Below are 22274 nucleotides of genomic sequence, written 5' to 3'. Positions count from 1 at the left end.
GGCGGAGGGGTCTTTTTGCAGTAAGAAGCATGGGTCCAGGCTGTCAGTCCTTGGCACTTCACAGCAGTGTTGGTAGTTAGCAGGACTTAATAAGGGCTTTTCCAGCGTGGGGCCAGAGCAGTCTTTCGCTGATGGACCTTTATGTAGACTGGGTTTTACCGAGTGGCAGGGTTGTTCAGGATCTTTGGGTAGTGCTTTTTTTACCAGTGTGTAAACAGACTTAACATATTTTATTAGCGCCTGACAGTGTTTTGCAGCTTTTACGGCTGCTTGGGCACATTCAAGCCCCCTCTCTTTCTTGGCTGTTAGCCAAGTCTTAGCTGGGAGCAGTGTCCTTGGGCGGGCAAGTGTCTTGTCTTTGGACCAAGCCTGCCAGCTACAGCATTGAGTTAACTCGTCCTCTATTTTTTCCCCCCCTTTTTGGCTTCTGTTAACTTACAAAGGAACCTTTTACTTTTTACTCACACATTTTTGTTTAAAAACGAACACATATACATTGCCCATTATACAGCACTTTAGTCTTATTGTTCAATGTATGCCACATACACCCTTCTAGGAAAATGACTTTATTACAGAGCTTTGGAGCAACAAGCTGGGACAAGCACACCCCCTTTTGAGGAGTCCACTTGGTACAACCTCTGGTGTCCAATAGCTTTCCTCCCTCCCCAGCCCTCTGGTGAGAAATCTGAGGTAGCCAGAAGGATCCCATGTGTAATATGGGGAGTGGGTTAACCTTTCATGTCCTTGCTTCCCAAGACTGTTGGTGTGCGAATTTTAACAACAATTTTTTTTAATTAAAAGATCTGGCCAATGAAATTTCTTCTTCTTACTTAAGCAAATGTATTCAACTTTAGTTTATCACATTTTCCTGATATTATCCAAACACTTTGTATTCTGAGTTGAATAAAACAAGTATCTGCATTTTGATTTAACTTTTCTATTTAGTTTTAAACTAAACTGTCTTATGAAAAATTAAACACAGCAATTTTGGCCACAAGACAAACGCTACAAGACAGGACATAGAACACAGAACAGAATTTCTATTGTGCCAGTAAATTCATGATATGTTGAATTGCTTTTCAGCTGGCATCAGTTTTCTCTGATTTTTTGAAAGACAAAAAGAACATAGATCTACCCCTTCTGGGCAGTCAGTCATTGCTTAAAATATTTTCTTTTTATACAAATACCCTTGTTAATTTGCAGGCAAAACAGAGGAATTACACAATTTTTTCTGTATTTGTTTCATAGGCAGCCCAGGTTTCAGTGGCTTCTACTTTATCAGTTAGGTAATTTACATTAAAACAGATGCTTTCCGGCTTGCTTTTGGATCCAAAGCTATCCACAGCTTAAAGATTTTTACTTTAAAAAGGGCACAATAAACGTTACCAGACTTTTGATTGCCTTTTACTTTTAACTTTTGCTGTCAAACACACAGTGACCTGAAAAGGAAGACACCACCTATTGTAGCCCCTTGGAGCCTAATAAGATATTAATTAAGTAGCACTGTATAATTGCATTCCTTTGGAAAAGGGCCCATTTTTCTTCAAAATGGCTGCAAAGAAACCAAGAATTCTTTTTCTTTCTAGTATTTCACAAAGTTCAACTGCTTAATTCCCTTCAGCAACTACAGAGTTAACTTCTCACTTTCCTTTCTTAAATCACTTGCTTATTTCCCAAAACGACACCCAATCAACTCAGATTTTATCATTCCAAGTATTATTCCGGGATTTACATTTCCCCATTCCTGTAATTATTTACTCCTCTTTTTTCACTACGCCCTCCAAGTTTCCAACCTGTTTTCCAATCTCTCTATCTGTTGCCTGCCCGCTTGGGCCCGATCCTGTTTTTCTCTCTGAACTGCCCCTTCCATGAGCACCAGCTTTGTCCCACTACCAATTTAACAAGGAGGGTGGCCTTCTTAACTAGCCCCCAGCCCTCCTGGTCTCTTCTTTTAAATATCCTCACTCACAAGGGCTACCCGAGTCCTCCCCCGTGAGGCTTGTCACCTTTAATTATGCAATTCTTAACATGTAATACCAACTGTGCCAAACAAAGCAAATGTAAAATATTAAGGGCAAAAGAGATAGATTGTGTGCATCCTGCAGGGTTCTCCCCATCTTCACTTTTCTATTAATACTGTGACAGATTTTCATTACCAATTGGCCTGTGCCTCAGTTGATCAGGCTAAGACCACAGGATCGTAGCGCGGAGATGAAGAGAACACACCATGTGACTGAATTTAAAGCATTAATTAATAAAATAATAAAATAACAGCACTCAAGGGGAAAAAAACGTTAATGCTGTTGCCAAGTGACTAAATCATTTGGGCCAAAGGGACGGTGGACACGGGGGAAAACAATTTGTTCATTGCCAGCCGCATCATGACTGACAAGAGCTTGCTGGACGAGGGGAGCTTGCAAAGCAACCGGCGGGTCAATAGTGGGCCTGTACGGGTCGGGGGGTGGCAAGCAAGGAGGTGACGGGCATTAGTCAGAAAGCCGAGGATAAGCCGGAGGAGGGGCAGAAGCAGGCATAGCACAGAGTGGGGCTGGAGACCTCTGAGATGAATAAGAAAAGGAGGAGGAAAGAGGACGTCCTTTCGCACGCGCCGAAGCCCAGTTGTCCCATACATACCAATAATTCATCTGGGCTGGAGCTTTGTCCTCCAGCCTTTTCCTAAGTGCTGTTAATTTTTCCCCAGTAAAGGACCCATCCGGTGGCCATTCGAAAGGTGTTTGAGTTGTTAGTGCTGGCCACTCAACCTTGCACAAGATTACAGCTTTCTTTTTACCTTACCCATGGGTACCAGAAATATTCCTCCAGTTCTCGAGAATTTCAGCCAAAGGGGTCCCCTTACTTACACTCTGCCCAGAACCCATAATGGGCTACCAAAAAGGACACCAAATGTGCCACCTTATCGCCTAAGCGACGGCTCACACTCCAGCTCCTCGGAGTTCTCAAAGGTGAACTCACTCTGTGCCGGCTGGCGCTGTCCGAGAGGAGGAGTGCGGTCTCGCTCGTCGGGGCGAGCCTAGAGTCCCATCTGGGTCACCAAGAACTGTTGCGAATTATACCTGATAGGTCACGCGCAGTTGGAGTCTAGGCTGAGGCACACAAACAAAGTCCACAACTGCAGAGTTCCCAAAGACATTAAATTTATTACGCTTGAGCATGGTGCTCCCCCGCTAATCAGAAGGGGACCCCGAATGCAGGTTATATAAAGATTATATATCTTTTAGCAAAGCATGTTGCCCTCGTGCATCGGAAACCTTAGCCAATAGACAAACCCTCTCCTTATCTACCACCTATCCTTGCTAGGTACTTTCCTCATGCTAAACCATTACTTCAGCTACACAACGTGGCCCTAAAGCAATGCATCAGTAACTTTGCTTATCAGGATGGGAGGCCCACATCAAGGCCAGGAGGCAGGGAGTTAGGAACAGACAAAGAACAGAAACCAGGAGTCGAGACAGGCTGGAAAAAGGGGGGTAGGTTTCACAGTATCTAAGGAACACTCCTCCTGGTGCATGATGTGCTTGCTCTTAGACAATGGTGGGCCCCAAACCAAAATGGAGTCATATATGCTAACTTTTCCTTAACAGGAGGGAGAGGAATTATTTAAACTCAGTATTTAAGTTCAGGGGGAGGGATAGCTCAGTGGTTTGAGCATTGGCCTGCTAAACCCAGGGTTGTGAGTTCAATCCTTGAGGGGGCCATTTAGGGATCTGGGGCAAAAATTGGGCTGCTTTGAGCAGGGGGTTGGACTAGATGATCTCCTGAGGTCCCTTCCAACCCTGACATTCTATGACTTTACCAATGTGGACACAAGAACAAATGGATATAAACTGGCCATCGGGAAGTTTAGACTTGAAACTAGATGAAGGTTTCTAACCATCAGAGGAGTGAAGTTCTGGAACAGCCTTCCAAGGGAAGCAGTGGGGGCAAAAGACCTATCTGGCTTCAAGATTAAACTCGATAAGTTTATGGAGGAGATGGTATGATGGGATAACATGATTTTGGCAATTAATTGATCTTTAACTCTTCATGGTAAATAGGCCCAATGGCCTGTGATGGGATGTTGGATGGGGTGGGATCTGAGTTTCTACAGAGAATTCTTTCCTGGGTATCTGGCTGGTGAGTCTTGCGCACATGCTCAGGGTTCAGCTGATCGCCATATTTGGGGTCAGGAAGGAATTTTCCTCCAGGGCAGATTGGAAGAGGCCCTGGGTTTTTTTCGCCTTCCTCTGCAGTATGGGGCACGGGTCACTTGCTGGAGGATTCTCTGCACCTTCAAGTCTTTAAACCATGGTTTGAGGACTTCGATAGCTCAGACATAGGTGAGAGGTTTATCACAGGAGTGGGTGGGTGAGATTGTGTAGCCTGCATTGTGCAGGAGGTTCAGTCTAGATGATCATAATGGTCCCTTCTGACCTTAATATCTACGATTAACAAGATTTTTAATAATCTTCATCATATCTGACGTGGCTGGTTGGCTGGGAGCCCAGGGATGGGGTGCTTTAAGGGAGCTGTGTTTGGCTTCTGGGTAACCTTAGCTCAGTGGTTTGAGCATTGGCCTGCTAAACCCAGGGTTGTGAGTTCAATCCTTGAGGGGGCCATTTAGGGATCTGGGGCAAAAATTGGGGATTGGTCCTGCTTCAAGCAGGGGGTTGGACTAGATGACCTCCTGAGGTTCCTTCCAACCCTAACCTTCTATGATTCTAAGCTGTTTTGTTGCAGGCTGGATGAATCTAAGTATTAGAATAACCACCAGTTTTGGGGATCGTCTGCCCCATTCTTTGCAGTTTGTTCCAATGGAGAAATCTCAGTATGCCCTACCCCCTAGGCACTACCCCCACTGAGCTGAGCCCATTGTCACGGGCATACATGCGTTCATGTACCGGTAGCATGTATAGGGCACTAATACTGTGCTTTGTGGGCAATAAACCTGGCCGAGTGCCTTCACCACTGAACCGGGTCTGGGGTCTTCTTGGGTAGTTCGATTGAAGTCTGCTGTATTGGATACCTGGCCAGAACGAGTGCAGCAGACAAAGAGAACACACATGCAGCCAACAACAGACAACACTGGTGACCCCGACTGCTGATCTGGTAAGTAGGTGAATTGTCCCCTGCAGGAATCATGATCTAATATGGTAGAAAGCTTTATCGCCTCCCTGAAAATCCCCATGGAGTTTGATGAGATATGGATGCAATGGGTTGCCAGCAAAGGACATCCATATGAATTTAAGAAAGATAGTGGGGAAGAAACATAGAATTGAATCTGTATAGCTAGGGCAGAGATAGTAGCCTTGGAAAATAAGAGTAAATTCTGATTGGAGGAAATGTCATGGCAGACTCGACTCGTCATTTGTTCATTTCTCTCGCACGTCAGTAGCTTTCTGTCCGTCTTTCCTCTGCTATATCCAGCTGTCTCTCTTCTAAACTTCCACATCCATCCATCAATCCCTCCATCCATCCTGTATCAACATCTATCCATCATCAATCCTGTGATGTTGCACTCTATATAATTTTAGGAAAATATGCTAATGAGTGTGAATATAATGTAACTGGAACATGCTTCATGCAGAAGGTCTCCTGTAAGGTATCATTACAAAGCTTATAATCTGCTGAGTGTGGTCATCCTATTTGTATGTATGTATCATTCTTGTATCTGAAACTAGAAATATGAAATATAATTCTGATGGCCTATTGTAGTTATGCAAAGTGTGGGCCATTAATGGTGGTTTGGAATCTTGCTGGATCCCATCAACCAGGACAATTGACTGTGGATGGCTCTGTTTGCAGGCAGGCCTTCTTGTGAGTCTGGCTGGGAGGAAGGAAGGCTGGGGGGTCTCACAGGACATGTGACCATGTCACCTGGTACTGAAATCCATCTTAAACATGCTGCTTTTCCATTTCCGGGCGGTGGGAGGGACCCAGAGAGGCAAAAGATTTCCGCCTTGTGCCAAACCCATATAAGGGGGTGGAACAGAACGAAATGGGCTGCAATCATGAGAAATCCCCTAGCTACCACCTGAGCTGGAACAAGGGCTGTGCTGGGGAAAGGATTGGGCCCAGACTAGGAAGGTGTCCAGTCTGCGATAGAAGCTTATTGAAACATCTGAGGGTGAGGTTTTATCTGTATTCAGTTTTCTCACTGTACTAGGCTTAGACTTGCGGGTTTTGTTTTATTTTGCTGGGTAATTCACTTTTTTCTGTCTGTTACTACTTGGAACCACTTCAATCCTACTTTTTGTATTTAATAAAATTGCTTTTTACTTATTAATTCACCCAGAGTATGTATTAATACCTGGGGGGCAAACAGCTGTGCATACCTCTCTATCAGTGTTATAGAGGGCGAACAATTTATGAGTTTACCCTGTATAAGTTTATACAGGGTAAAACGAATTTATTTGGGGTTTAGACCTCATTGGGAGTTGAGCATCTGAGTGTTAGAGATAAGAACACTTCTTAAGCCGTTTTCAGTTAAGCCTGCAGCTTTTGGGGGATGGTTCAGACCTGGGTCTGAGTTTGCAGCAGGCAAGCGTGTCTGGCTCAAACCAGGTGAGGCACTGAAGTCCCAAGCTGCCAGGGGAAACAGACTTAGAAGTAGTCTCAGCACATCAGTTGGCAGTTCCCAAGGGGGTTTCTGTGAGCCAACCTGTCACAAATCCATCCATCCTTCTGCAATATCAGTCCCTCCATACATCCTTCTTCAATATCCATCTAACTGTCTTCTCATCTAGTATGTCCATCCATTCATTGTTCTCCAGTATCTATTCATGATCATCCATCATTCTTCAATATCAGTCTGTCTATCCTCTTGCAATATACATCCATCTGTCTATCCATTCTTCTGCATTATCCATCCATCTATCCATCCTGCTATCTTCTTATCTGCCATGTCCATCCGTTCATTGTTCCGTAGTATCTATCCATCATCTCTCCGTCCATCCTTCTGCAATATCTGTAAGTCTTCTCATCTACCTTTTCTATCCATCCATTCACAATATCCATCCATCCAGCTCTCCATCCACCGTTCGGAAATAGCCATCCATCTGTTGCCTTTCATTTGATTTAAAGTGAATTTTGTAGTGGGGTATTACAACACTGTGGGTTTGGCTCTAGTGGCTACAGTTTCAAGCTCACAGAGTGAAAGTCACCTCTGCTACTTGCATCAGATTTAGAGTCTCTATGAACACCTAAGGACCAAGGGTCATGACCACACATTGACAAGGACAAGATTCAGTCTATTTTAAACGTTTGATTAAAGTTGCAGTTAAAATTATCATTACCCAAGCATACAGAGATCCTATAAAACCTATGCAGAAGCTTCAAATATAGATATACTCACATCCTTAAGGATATTCTCACCCATGGGTACATCTTTCCCCATAATCTTGTGGGATAGGGTCATTCTTTGGTCGCTTACTCATGCCAAGCATTTCTTAAGGTTATGGCCTAGTATGGCTAAGCTAAAATTTTACAGGCTATAGACCTTGCTTTTGAGCCCTCTTTACTTAGACACCTAATACCTAATTATACCCCCTATCTACTGATCAATCTTATACTTCTATAAACCTACACCTTCACTCTATTCATCATACAGAGATTATATATGACATAACGTTAATTAATAATAACACCACACAATAAATGAGTAATAAACTAAAATCATTGGCTACACATCCATCCATCCACCCATATGCAATAGCCAGCCAGCCATGCCTCTGCAATACCCATCTATATCTCCAGTCAGGCTGGAGGAGATGGATGCTCCTCTCTAAGGCTTCATCTTTTGCAGAGTTTTCTTGATCCAGCACATGTATTTGGAGAGCCTGGTAAAGACACTAGGAGTTAACCAGTCACCACTGCCATGGGATATTATGCCATGGGCCTTCCCATCACAGCCCAGGGGACCCCCAGAGTCACCCTGAGAAGCAAACATCAGGTGCAGGGTTACTGATGTCCAAGCAAAGGCAGGCTGCATTCTGTATTCACTGTCCTGAAATCCAGCTCTGTACCCCACTTCCTTGGGACTCACGGTCAAGTCACTCCCAGGACGTGCCCAGGGCTCCCACTCCACGGTCCAGGGATGCAGCAGACCCCTGTCCCTGATTTCTCGGACTTTCCAAGTTCCAGTTTCTGATTTCTAGCATCCATTCCCAATTTCTTTAAGCTGCTCGGTTCCCATCCCTGATTCTGAATCCTGATTTCTAGCATCTGGTTGACTCCTGCCCTCAGTTACTAGAAACTCCTGTTGATTTCTCAGATCCACCCCTGGGTTCTTCATTCACTAATTCACATAATCTCTCTCCTAGGATCCAGCTGATTCCCAAACCTGATTTCTAGGATCTGTCCCTCACTATTAAGATCCTTCCCTGATTTAAGGGATGTGGCTGACTTTTGTCCTTGATTTCTAGAACATTTCAAGCATCCAGCCGATTTCTGTCCCTGATTTCTATGATCTAGCCAGTTCCTGTCCCAAATTATTCAGATCCATTCCTCGTTTGAAAGATCTGACTGGTTCCTGTCCCTGATTTCCAGATTCCATTCCTGATTCCTAGGATCTGGCCAGTTCCTGTTCCTGATTGCCAGGATCTGCCTGGCTCACCATGGAGCCTGACTCTCCCCATTCTGCCCAGCCCTGTCAGTCTCCTGTTCTAGCAGCACCTTGCCCCAGGTGCCGCGTGCCCCTGTCCCAAACTTACCAGGAATGGCGACTTCCTCTCCTGGGGGTCCCCCATGCACAGCATCCTGGACGGTTCATAGTGCAGATAGGGCCGAGAAAGACACATTTTTTGCCCACGACCATCAGTGCTACCTCCTGCAGGGCCAGGGAGGGCTTGTCGTTTGTTTTGACACTAGTCTGGCCCCAGCCAGCTACGCTGCACACTTCCCCCTTCTTCACCTTCTTCTGGGACAGGGAGATGGTGCCCACAGTCTGGGTCAGCTCGGCCTTGTCCCTCAGCTGTGATGGGAGAGAGAGAGAAGCAAAATCAAACTCCTCTTGGCGGCTGCATCCTGTAATAGCAGTGGTCAGTTCTAAAGGCCCTGGAAGGAATTAAACACTGAAGAAGGCTGAATGTCACAACACTCCACTGATGCTGGCAGCTAGAGGACAGGGAGTGAAAGTAACAAGCAAACATGGCAGAGGTGACATACTACAGCAATGGGTAACACTGTCAGTTGTTGCAGGGGGTGGTGGGGAGGGAGGGAGGGATGGAGACTTGCATATGCACAGGGAGAGAGGGAGCGATGGATGGCAGGATGGAGAGATCGAACGGTGTGGATGGACATGGAGGATGTAGGAGAAAGAGATCCTGAGACATGAGGCCTGCTATAAGGGGCCTGGTGTAAAATCTAAGGCCTGAACTAAAGTCAGGCCCTGCTGAGATAAAGTAAAATTTGCAAGATTCAGGCAACAAGCAAAAGTGAAGCCCTGTAACTAAGCAGATGCCTGCTTGCAGGTTCACTATCCGATACATGAACTTGCCAAGGACAGGGCTGGGGTGGCAAAATCACAAGCACTCCTAGGCACTAAGTATTCATGTAAACACATTTCAGAAAGATCGTGCCAGAACACCCCTCGTAAAAGTTAAACACACTGCCTGCGAGCTAGGGAGACACTGACCCCTGCTAAAGATAAGGTCAAGATGACAGCATGCTGGATAGAGGTGTTTTGATCGAACCAACAGGTACATGGTAAAGCCACGTCAGAGGGGCAATACATACCTTGTTTGTGTCAGTGTATAAAAGTGGGGGGTCACAGAGGGAGTGTCCTTGTCTGGCTGAGGGAGGAGCGACCCTCACTGAGCTGAGTCCATTGTCACGGGAGTACATGTATTCGTGTACCTGTTGCCTGTATACGGCACTAATACCATGCTTTGTCGGCAATAAACCTGGCTGAGTATGTGAAGTGTGGGGCAAATCTGCTCATGTTTGTTATCCACTTTCCCATGATGAAGTGGTGAACCAATTCATAAATCTGCATTGCTCGTCTTGAGCTGTGCAAGACAGTATGTTCCTGGGGTACAGTGCTGGGAGCTGGGGGGATCTGGCTCTGGTGCCTTTCTCTGTGTGATTCATGAATGGCTCTGGGAGCGCTCATGCCGTCTAGCTGGGGGTGGGGCTCCACATGCGGTTGTGCTGAGTGATCACAGTGCCTGGAGGGGATTGCTGCTGGTCACTAGCAAAGCACTGTGAGAGACAGCCCAGGCTGGAGAGAGTTAAGGGGGCACAGCGGTCCCAGAGTCCCAGGCTGCACCTTGGGGATTGCGTCACACCCACCACAGGGGCTGGGTGGGGCGGGGAGATCAAGGTTGGCTGGGTCACACCCCCCTGTAGCCTTCATACAAGGTTCAGGCACTCGGCAACATTCAGGGCACACCCGGAGTGTTGTGTAGGAGCTGTGCACACACTGCTCCTCTCAAGGGCATGAACCTTGGAATCTCGCCCAGATGACATGAACCGTGGGAAGCCTCCCAGGACTGGGCTCAAGGCCCGAGAGCAAGGAATGCGGTAGCTAGAAATTGGTAAATAAGAATGTTAAACAAAGCCAGTGTATTCCTTTTATCTGTTGGAGAATGTAATGCGCGGGGGGAGAGAAAGAATAAAGGAGAGGGTGGGAAGCTGACAGGAGCAGTCCGTTGGCAGACCAGCCTGTTTGCTTGCTTAAAGCTTTGTGCTGTCTTGTATTTGAACTGCAACACCCCCCCCCAACTGCCGAGCCCCTGGAGCCCTGTCCAGCTGGAGGCTGCCTGTTCTGGTCCCAGGCTAAGCTGGGACCACACCTATCTGGGACCCACCTTGTGCCCCTGGCAGCCATGCACTGCTGGACACCATGCACATCTGCAGCACAGCTGCGGGAGGTTGCTCAGCAGCTAACAGAGTCTGAGCTCTCACCCTGGCTTGGTGTTACTGTGGTGGGAGCCATGGTTTGACCAAGATTCAGCTCAGCTTTTGGTGGGAATCTGGCCCCTTGATCCTTCTCAATGCTTCCGCCACCCCCGCAGCGTGGGTGTGAGATGGGGTAAGGGACTTGGGTCAGGGAGACTAGACCCCCCCCCCCTTTCTGTGACAGCAGTGCTTCCCACAGACACCCAGACTGGGGACAGGGGCAGAAACAGTGAATCTGATTCTCAAACCCTCTGAGCCAGCCAGCCTTGGATGGGTGTTGGCGCCCCTTAGAGGGGAAAGCCCCCCTGACCCATTTCCCACCACCCTGGAGCCAGCCATTCCTCGTCCTGGGGCTTTATTGGAGCTGATGCCCCCTAGAGGGGAAAGGCCCCATATCCATTTCCCACCCATCCTCACATGAAGTGTAGCTGTGTAGCAAGAGGCTGGATCCCATGGGGAACTGTTCCCATTGCACTGGGTTGGGGGCTGAGTGGACTTCAGTATGTACGTGCTCCTGGCCATATGTTTTTTGGGAGGCCATTGCATGTTTGACTCTTATGAAAATCTCCCCATATTCCCCAGTTGGGAGGTGCTGGGTGCTGAGCTTCCATGGGACTGAGCCCAGCACTTGACAGGATGGGCTGCAGTTGTAAAGGGATGTCAGGGTGTTAGGATCCTACTGAATATCAATGGGATTTTGATAACTCACTCCTGCAGGAGGCTTTGAACATCCCAGCCGGGCTGTCTGCGATAGCGGCGACCAGTTCTAAAGGCCCTGAAAGGAATTATATACCCATGGAGACTGAACATCACTAGGCTCCAGCAGCTGGAGGACTGGGAGTGAAATTAACAAGAAAAGCCAGTGAAGGTGAAGGTGCCAGAAGAGCTGAGCAATGATTAACCCATTCAGGGAGTGGGTGGGTGGTGCGCGTGTGGGGGAGGGAGGGAGAGCTAGATAGAAAGGGTGGGTGGATATGGAGGGTGCAGTTAAAAGACAGATCCTGAGATATGAGGCCTGCTAGAAGGGCTGATGTTGCAGCAACACAAGAACTCCTAGGCACTAAGCATTCATGTAAACACATTCCAGAAGGACAGTGCCAGAACATCCTAATACAAGTGAAACACACTCCCTGAAGGTGACACAAAGACACACCGACCCCATCTAAAGATGCGGTCAGGATGACAGGGTGACGGATAGAGATGTTTTGAGTGAACCAACATGTACAAGGTAAAGGGTGGTAACTGACCACGTCAGAGGGGCAATTTGTTTTTATCAGTGTATAAAAGGCGGGATCACAGAAGGGGTGTCCCCCCCTCAGTGAGCTGAGCCCATTGTCAGCAATAAATCTGGCCGAGCGTCTTCGCCACTGAACCGAGTCTGTGGCCTTCTTGGGGACTTGGATTGAAGTCTGCTGTACGGGCTATCTGGCCAGAGCCAGCAAAGCACACACAGAAAACACACATGCAGCCAACAACTGACAACACTGGTGACCCCGACTGCTGATCTGGTAAGTAGGTGATCTGTCCTCTGTAGGAATCACGTTATAATATAACAGAAAGCTACAAACTAGAAACCACCTTATCCCCTCCCTGCGAATCCGCACAGAGTTTGATGAGATATGGATGCACTGGGTTGCCAGCAAAGAAAGTCCATATTAATTTTAAAAAGATAGTAGGGAAGAAACATAGAATGGAATCTGTACGGCTAGGGCAGAGACTGTAGCGCTGGAAAATAATAAGAGTAAGTTCTGCCTGGAGGGAGATCTCACAGCAGGCTCGACTGGTTGTTCATTTCTCTGTCCATCTTTCCTTTGCAATATCCAGCTGTTCGTCTTCTTATCTCCCACATCCATCCCTCCCTCCATCCTGCTTCAACATCTATCCATCATTCATTCATCCCTCCTCTTACAATATCTATCCATCATCCATCCTTCTGCAATATCCATCTGTCTGCCTTCTCGTCTGCCATCCATCCATGCTTCCGCAGTATCTATCCATCATCTGTTCACCCATCCTTCCGCAATATCCAGCAGTCTTCTCATCTACTACCATTTTTATCCATCCATCCCCAATATCCATCCATCCAGCTCTCCATCTACCCTTTGGAAATAGTCATCCATCTGTAGCCTTTTTATTTTATTTCAAGTGAATTTTGTACTGTAGTGTAACATCACCGTTAGTTTGGCTCTAGTGGCTACAGTTTCAAGCTCACAGAGTGAAAGTCACCTCTGCTACTTGCTTCAGATTTAGAGTCTCTAGGATCACATAAAGACCAATGGTAGTGACCACACACATTTCACAAGGGCAAGGTCTAGTCTGTTTTACAAGTTTGATAAAGTTACAGTTAAAGTTATGATTACCCAAGCATGTAGAAATTCTATAGAGACCTAGGCACACATTACATATATAGTTACACTCCGATTCTTAATGATATTCTTAAGGTCTGATGGCTGGCCGGCCAAACGGTCATCAGTAGAGGGATGGCTCATGCTGGGGTTTCCCACAGGGAACTCAATTTTCCTAATCTGAGCTCCCTCTTCTTATAATGTGATTCTGACTTCCTCATTAGCATTTAGGCACGTACTGCAGCCTGTGGTTAGGGCGTGTGTTAGAAAAATATCACTACCAGGAATCTTGCAAGTAAAAAAATACTTTTAATGTTAATTTTTCGCAATATCACCCCTGGGTACATCCTTTCCTTTAATCTTGTGGCATAAGGTCATTCTTTCGTCAGTTACTTATGTCAAGCATTTCTTAAGCCTATGGCCTAGTGTGACTAAGCTACTATCTTACAGGCCTCAGCCTGTAGGCCTTGCATTTCAGCCCCACTTATTTAGATACCTAATACCAAATTATCACTTCTAACTACTGATCAATCTTATATTTCTATAATCCTACAGTTTAATTCTATTCAGCATAGAAAGATTATGTACGGCATAACGTGTTAGTTAATCATAACATCACAGAATAAATGAGCAATCAACTAAAATCATTGGCTACACATCCATCCATCTGTCCATCCATCCATCCATCTGCAATAGCCAGCTATCTCTCCAGTCACACTAGAGATGGATGCTCCCCTCTAAGGATTCAGATTGCACACAGTTTTCTTGACCCAGCACATGTATTTGTAGAGCCTGTTATGGAAGTAGTTCAATGACGCAGAAACTTCTGACAACGATGGTGCTAAATATCACTGAGGCTGGAAAGGTATTGCAGTGGGATCTGGCTTGTTCAGAAATTCAGGATTTCCTGAATGACCAGCTCACGGCCATTTGGAGCGATCTGGAGCATCAGGCTTGGCCCACTGCCCTTAGAGATACTTCAGGAGTATCATCTAATCTGTGGCCATGGAGACGTACTTGGAGATTTTCTGGGTGGAAGTGCAGACATTCGCAGTGCTCCTTCCACGTATACGGATCAATTGAAGAGATGTGGGGCCCCCACATACCAAATCCTGCCGGGTCCGTGGGAAGGATGCATGTGGGATTGAATAATTCACTGAGACATTTGGGAAATTAAACTACCTGGTATGACCAACCGATTTATAGTCCGTGCTCCTGAAATAATACTCAATATTTGGGTAGGGAGTCAATGGGCACTCTGGCCTTTAGAACCCCCACAGCTTCAGTGTGTACAAAAGCTGAAGCCAGGGGAAGTTGTCATTGTTCATGACAACGTCTGCTGGGAAGATATGGGACAAGGAACTACCCTGACAGGACACCTGCTCTTCCAAGCTAATAACAGTTGTGTGTATGGTAAGGCCACCACTTTGCAAGACATACATTTTAATCTCACCACGGCTGCAGGCAATCATATCATGGATTGGCCTGTGGATAGAACCCTACAATCAGCCCTTAGGTTTCAGATTCCCTTTAATTGGACTGCCTTAGTACCTGACCGGTTCCAAAATTTGCTTTCATTCCTACCAGAGGCCTGGGAAATCTCTGAATTACAAGGTCAAATTCATATGCTTCAAAATATATATCAGATTGAAAAATATGCCTTTCATACAGCCTATAAAGTTTCTACGTTATGTACTAATTATGAGGCATTGTGCTATGTAACTAAGGCTGTAAAAGAACCCCATCATATTATTACAATGGAAATGTTAATGCTTTTATTGCTGTTGTTTATCTTAGGATTATGTTATTGTTGTAAAGGACGTAATAATAATCACACCTTCCATGTTCATACTAACCAGGCGTTGTCATTGCATCCAACCGAAGCCCCTGGGGCTGAGTCATTTGATCTAGAACCAGAAATACAAGTTTTGATAAAAAGGGAGGTTTGAGACTGAGAGTCGTGCTAGAAGCACAAACGAGGGGCGCGTGGAAGTAAAAAAGGGATAAAGGAGATTTGGAGGCAGACATCTTAGTTTTCTTAGGAATAGAGCAAGAGTCAGGCTAGCTCTAACTCTAATAACACGAGACTTTAAGGCAGGGCCTGGGCGAGTGGGAAGCGAGTGGGAAACCTGTAAGAGGTGCTGTTTTGACCTTGTGTTAGATAAGAATGGAACTTAGACCGTCGCAGGAACTGCTGAGAAAAAGTAAGATCTCAGGAAGGAACATGTATAAACAAGACGCAGCAGTTGATCATTATTGTATGTAACAAAAGGTATAAATGCTTGCCCTAATTGTTTATCAGGCGGAGACCTGCCTAGAAAGGGGGAATCCCTGTCCGTGCGCTCTCTCCCCCTTGCAATTGCTTGAGAATAAATTGTCTCTGACTTGTTGCAAACAACCTAAGAGTGAAGATTGCGTTTTTCTTCCACACTGGTAAACACACTAGAAGTTGTCCAGTCACTACTGCCATGGGAGACGATGTCTGTGGCCTTCCCATCACAGACCAGGGGCCCTCCGGAATCACCCTGAGACTCAAAAAGGAGGCGCGGGGTTACTGATGTCCAAGCAAAGGGCAGGCTGCATTCTGTATTCACGGTCCTAAATCCGGCTCTGTACCTCGCTTTCTGAGGACTCACAATCAAGTCACTCCCAGGATGTGCCCAGGACTCCCACCCCATGATCCAGGGACCCAGATGATCCCCATTCCTGATTCCTAGGATCTGCCCAGTTCCGGTGTCTGATTTCTAGTATCCTTCCCCAATTTCTTTAACCTGCTCAGTTCCCATCCCTGATTCCAAATCCTGATTTCCAGCATTTGGCTGACTCGTGCCCTTGATTTCTAGGATCTCATGCTGATTTCTCCTGGGTTTCTACTGATCCACCCTGGGTTTTTGATTCTGCAATACCCCTCTCTGACTCCTAGGATCCGTCTGATTCCCAACCATGATTTCTAGGATCTCTCCCTGACTGTTAAATTCCATCCCTGATTTCCAGGATGTGGCTAATTCTTCTCTCTGATTTCTAGAGATTGTTGAATATCCAGCCAATTTCTGTCCTTGATTTCTGTGATCTAGCCAGTTCCTGTCCCAAATTATTAGGATCCATTCCTCATTTGAAAGAACTGCCTGGTTCTTGTCCCCGATTCCTAGCCTCTAATCCTTATTCCTAGGATCTGGCCAATTCTTATTCCTGGTTCCCAGGATCTGCCTGGCTCACCATGGATCCTGACTCTCCCCATTCTGCCCAGCCCTGTCGGTCTCCTGTTCTAGCAACACATTGTCTGGGGCACTGCGTGCCCCTGTCTCACGCTTACCAGGAATGGTGCCTTCCTCTCCTGGGGATCCCCCACGCACAGCATCCTGGATGGGATATAATGGAGGTAGGGCTGAGACAGATACATGCGCCTGGCCGTGATCATCAGTTCCACCTCCTGCAGGGTTGGGGAGGGCTGGGTTTTTGTCTTGATACTGATCTGGCCCCAGCCAGCCACACTGCATACATCCCCCTTCTTCACCTTCTTCTGGGACAGAAGGATGGTGCCCACAGTCTGGGTCAGCTCGGCCTTGTCCCTGCACGGTGATGGGAGAGAGAGAGAAGGGAAAGCAAACTCCTTTTGGGGGATTGATCAGTCATGGAGGGATGGGGCTAGATGGCACCAGGTGGGGCATCCCCATGAAAACTGTGCAAATCTGTGATGTCATATGCCCACTGGGGGCTTGGTGATGGGATGGAGTGATACCTGCAGTATGTGTGAGGTCACTGAGGGTGGGGTGAGGGGATGGGTGTGGTACCTGCCACAGTGTGAGGTCACTGTGGGTGGGGTGATGGGATGGGGTGGTACCTGCCACAGTGTGTGGTAACTTGGGGTGGGCGGATGGAATGAAAGTGGTACCTGAAGGAGTTTGAGGTCGCTGGAGTCAGAGTGATGGGATGGCGACAGTATCTGCCACAGTGTGAGGTCAAGGGGGTGGGATGATGAGATGAGGGCCATACCTGAAGCAGTGTGAATTCACTGGGGCGGGGATGGCATTACGCCACATATTCTTCATAGTAATATTATGATACGAGTATGGCATAATTATGATATCTTTTGTGCAAGATAAGGCATGTGAGATAACATTGGAAAGATTATGATTTACGAAACATGATTATCATATTTGGATAGTGAGAGGTGTTAGCAGGAAGGATGAGTATGCATGTATCAGTTTTGGATCTGAAGTTAGGATTATTATCTATGCACCTATTACAAATGTGTTTACACCTGGGGAACACCCACTAGACAGAATGCAGTCAGTCTAGATTGCTGGCAGGCAAGGGGAATTAGGAAGAATACTATATCTTAGAAGATGCTAATCTCTTCCTAGGCAAGCCTTCCTGGGGATGCTGCAAACAGCCTTTATGTTATGCCTGCAAGGTCATGTGATCAAGCCACCTGGTCATGGATTCCATGATAATATTAGTATTTTTCCACTGACCAGGGGTGGGAATCACACTGGAAGACAAAGGATTCCCACCATATGTAAAACCTATTTAAGGCAGGTGAAATAGACATGGTTCGTTCTTCACTGAATCCCCCCCCTCAAGATGACTGCTGTAAACATCTAAGAAACAAAGACTGAATGTGGGGGAGGGGAGGGGAGCAGGGGGGAGCAGGATTGAGTCCAGGCAAGAAGTTGGCTAGCCTGTGAATGAAATATCTGAAGGTTTAAGCTGTAGGCAAGTGCAACTGGCCTTCAAGAATCTCATCAATCTGCCTAAAACAACATTTAGGATGGGAATTTGCTACTTGTAACCAGTTTCTTTAGTATATTAAGCTTAGATTGCATATTTGTCTTATTTGCTAGGTAATCTGCTTTGATCTGTTTGCTATCCCTTATAATCACTTCAAATCTATATTTTGTAGTTAATAAACTTGTTTTGTCTAAAACCAGTGTGTGTGTGTGGAAATTACAATTTATAAATTATAAAGCTGTGCAATCTGTCTCCACATTGAGGGAGGGGGCGAATTTCATGAGCTTATGCTGGGCAGCGCAAGACGGTACAGTCTTGGGTTTAGCGTCTAGAGGAGGGTGTGCACTTGAGTACTGGGTAATTCCTTAGCTGAGCCGTCCCATGCAGGGCTGCAGCTGGGTGTGTCCCTTCCTGTATGTATGCTGGAGGGGGCTTGGGAGCCTATCACAGCAGTACAGTATAAAGGGGGCCCAGACTGGTGGGTCAGGCTGGTTCAGTGGTACCCCAGTTCGAAGCGGCACCCCAGGGGGAAGCCGTCACAGTGGGGTAATGGAATGAGGGTGGTCCCTGCAGCAAGATGAGGTCACTGGGGGCAGGATGATGCAAATGGGGCTGTACCTGCAGCAGCATGAGGTCATTGTATTCTGGATGGGGGATCTGGCGACATACCCAATCTTCTGCCTCCCTGGTTCATCTGTTGCAATGAGTTGGGCCCCCAGCAGCATGGAGGAAACCAGGGGAGACAAGTAGTGGAGACAGGCCAATACTGTAGATACGGTCTTCAGTCAGTAACCTCGCTAAAGTGGGTGTGTGTAGATGCTGCCTTGTACTCAGGCTCAATGTTCAGAAGTCAGCACTCCAGGGGTGCCGGCTTTGACCTGGTCCCTGGGAAGGGGGCTGGCTGGCTCAGGGGCAGGGGCTCTTGCATTCCTTACCCAAAGTTTCAGTTGCAATGAGCCGCCGTCACCACCACGTCCTCCCCGATGAGGAACCCTCCACACGTTTCCTCCCTTTGCTTCTCTCTCTATTTTCACAAAGGCCATGTAGGGTCTGGCGTGAGGCCGGGCTTCCCGTCCCCGATGATCTCCCCTGGCAGAGACGCCAAGAGAAGGAGTTAGTTCAGGCCCCCAATCCAGCCAGCTGGTGAACCCCTCCCCTGATCGAGATCAGGGCCTCATTGTCCTCGGCGCGACACAGACCCTGACGAGACCAGGGCCCCTGTTGTGCCGAGTGCTGTGCGGACACCACCTAGGATCAGGCCCCCATCGTGCCAGACACAGGATGGATCCTCATCCCCATTTCACACACTGGGAAATCCAGGCACAGTGGGAAAGTGACTCACTCCAGATCACGGGTGCAGAGTGGGGTAGAATTAGAAAATGAACCCAGGAGTCCTGATGCTCGACTCCCGCACAGCCACCCACTCTAACCACTAGAACCCACTCCCCTTCCAGATCCGGACACTGAACCCAGGAGTCCTGGCTCCCAGCCCCCTGCTCTAACCACACAGGCTGCACCGCTCTGCATTTCCTGTCTAGGAGTTGGCCGTTCACATCAGCCCTTACTGAGTTTCTCTTTGTCACCTCCCTCTTAGGCAATTTATTATGGTAGCATCAAGCCCCGCCTCTCCCCCTCCCCCTTTAGCTCCCTGCCCACCTGCCCCCAGACTCCACAGCTCCCCAGCTGGATCCTGGGCACACACCAATGCCCCCAGACCCCATGGCTCTGGGGCACCTCAGCTTTGTCCTGGGCACACACACACTGACAACTGCCCCGGGCCCTGAGGCTCGCCAGTTCTGCAAACGCTGTTAGCCCTGGGCCCAATGGCACTCCAGCTGGGTGCTGGGGACAGACCACTGGCCCTGGTGGAAGCGTCTGACTCTGGGGAGGAGCCCAGGTTTGCAGACAGGTCCGATAGTGCCAGGCTCCGTTCCCTGTGAGGCCGGCGTTGCCTAGCCTCTCCTGTACTCGCCAGCCTGAGCCCCAGGGGGGCAGGGGAAAGATCATGGGGAGCAGAAGCAGCATCCTCAGAGGGAGTTGGGGGAAGTTGACGATGCATCTGCCTCTGGGGTCAGTTATAGGACTGGCCGGGGAAAAAGAAAGGGAGGGGCTGGGCCCCCCCCAGGCGACTCTTGGCTCAGGGTAAACCACAGTATCTGGATCCTGCCGGGAAGGAGTTCACACATAGGATAAGGCACTCACCAGCCACCCTGCAGAGCTAGCAGAAAGCAAACTCTTGGGATATGCATATCTGGGCCCCTGCTCCCCTGGGACAGTGCACATCTGGGGCCCTAGAGCCTCTGGGGATGTGCACATATGAAGCCCTGTACCCCTGGAGGCTCTGGGGTCCTGAAAACCCTGGAGACTGAGCAGATATGGGGCCCTGAACCCCTGCGGGGCTGTGCACATGTGGGTCCTCTTACCCTCAGGGCTATGCATATCTGGGACCCTACACCCCAGGAGGCTGTGCACTTTGGGTGGCCCTGCACACCCTGGGGTTATGTACTTCTTGGGCTCTGCATCCCTGGGCCTGTGCACATTGGGTGCTGTTGTCAGGGGCCATGCATATCTGGGGTCCTGAACTCCCAGGGGGCTGTGCACAATGGGGCCACTATGCCCCTCCCCCCCAATCACCAGCCTGAGCCCTGGGGAGCAGGTGTATGAGAGGCATTGTCATGGCCCAGCTGGGGAGGGGGCATCTGCCTGGGTGGCGAGTTACAGGCCTGGCTGGGCACCGGGGATGCAAGGAAGGAAACCTCAGGTCATATGCTATGGGGTGTGGGTGGGGGACCTGCTGTCTCAGCACTTGGACCCTCCTCTCACCACATCAGCTGGTTGGGAGGGTGGTAAAGGGGAGCTGCCATCTGGGGCCCCTCAGCCCCTGAGTCCATTCTGGTGGGGCCATGGGCATCGCAGGGCTGCGCTCACCTAGGCAGTGCCCTGCTGTGTGCGGGGAAGTGGCTCAGCTGCTAAGAGGAAGGGTCCAGTCTGAGACCTTTGCTGGGGTTAACTCAGCCTCATCTCAACGTCTCTCTGCACGGGGAGGGCTCCTGTGTCTGGCTGGGGCCTTCACCAGTCACAGGCTCACAGACTTGCTTGCCCGCTCTCCTGCAAAGCAACGCAACCCCCCTCCCTCCTTGCTTACCAGTGAAGGAGCTGGAGGAAGGTTCCTCTGAGGTCTGGAGGCTTCCTAAGCTGAGGATGTGACACACCCTAGCACTGGCCCAGCCTGGAGCGGTTGCACATCTGAGGCAGAGCTGAGCCCTGAAGCAGCTTGCATTGATACACCCCACCCCCTGGTCTGTTCACATGCCTGTTGGGGCATGTGGCTACGATGAGACATCCGCTGAACCGGCTTTGTTGGCCTCTTCCTCCAGGCACCTGGGCTGGAGCAGAGATGGGGGTGTGGGGGACACCTCAGTGTGATGTTTCCACCCACCAAATGGTCTTCGGCCATCTCTGTTCCCGGAAATGCCTGGTGCAAGATAAAAGATCTGGCCCAACTGGGTGACACCCCCCACAGCTGAGCCACCGGAGCCCTGCCCAGCTGGGGGTTGCCCATTCTGGGGCCAGGCACAGCTGGGGACACACCTAGATGGGACCCCCATTGTGCCCCTGGCACCTGTGTACTGCTGGGTACCGTGCACATCTGGAATGAAGCTGGGGGAAGTGGTTCAGAAGCTAACAACAGAGTCTGAGCTCTCGCCCCGCTTTGGTGGGAGCTGTGGTTTGACCAACAGTCAGCTCAGCTTCTGGTGGGAACCTGGCCCCTTGATCCTTACCAATTGCCCCTCCCCTGCAGTGCGGATGTGAGCTGGATGGAGGGACGTGGGTCAGGGACACCAGATACCCCCTTCTGTGACACCACTGCTTCCCACAGATACCTGGACTGGGGACCGGGGCAAAAACAATTAATCTGATTCTCAGCCTCCCTGAGCCAGCCAGTCTTGGATGGGAGAGTCAGCGCTCCGAGAGGGGAAAGGCCCCATGTCCCATTCCCTATGCTGCTGAGCCAGCCAGTCCCCATCCTAGGGCTTTATTGGAACTAAGGAGGAGAAAGGCCCCATGTCCATTTCCCACCCACCCTCACATGAAGGCTGGCTGTGTAGGGTGAGGCTGGATCTCATGAGGAGCTGTTCCCATTGCACTGGGTGAGGGGCTGAGTGGACTCCACTGTGTACCTGCACCTGGCCATATGTCCTCGTGGGGGGAGATTGCTTGTTCAGTGCTTCTGAATATGTCCCCATAACCCCCCATTGAGAGATGCTGGGCGCTGAGCTTATGTGGGATTGGGCCCCAGGA

The 22274-nt window shown here is 48.7% G+C and overlaps 1 pseudogene; it reads right to left on the bottom strand.

Annotated features, from left to right (window-relative positions):
• Nucleotides 1–7780: 7780 nt before the first annotated feature.
• Nucleotides 7781–20863, bottom strand: LOC140896777 (mast cell protease 3-like; annotated as a pseudogene).
• Nucleotides 20864–22274: the final 1411 nt, after the last annotated feature.

The sequence above is a fragment of the Lepidochelys kempii genome, chromosome 13, assembly GCF_965140285.1.
Source record: "Lepidochelys kempii isolate rLepKem1 chromosome 13, rLepKem1.hap1, whole genome shotgun sequence".
NCBI classification, from domain to species: domain Eukaryota; kingdom Metazoa; phylum Chordata; order Testudines; family Cheloniidae; genus Lepidochelys; species Lepidochelys kempii.
This window is presented reverse-complemented; position numbering and strand designations above follow the sequence as displayed.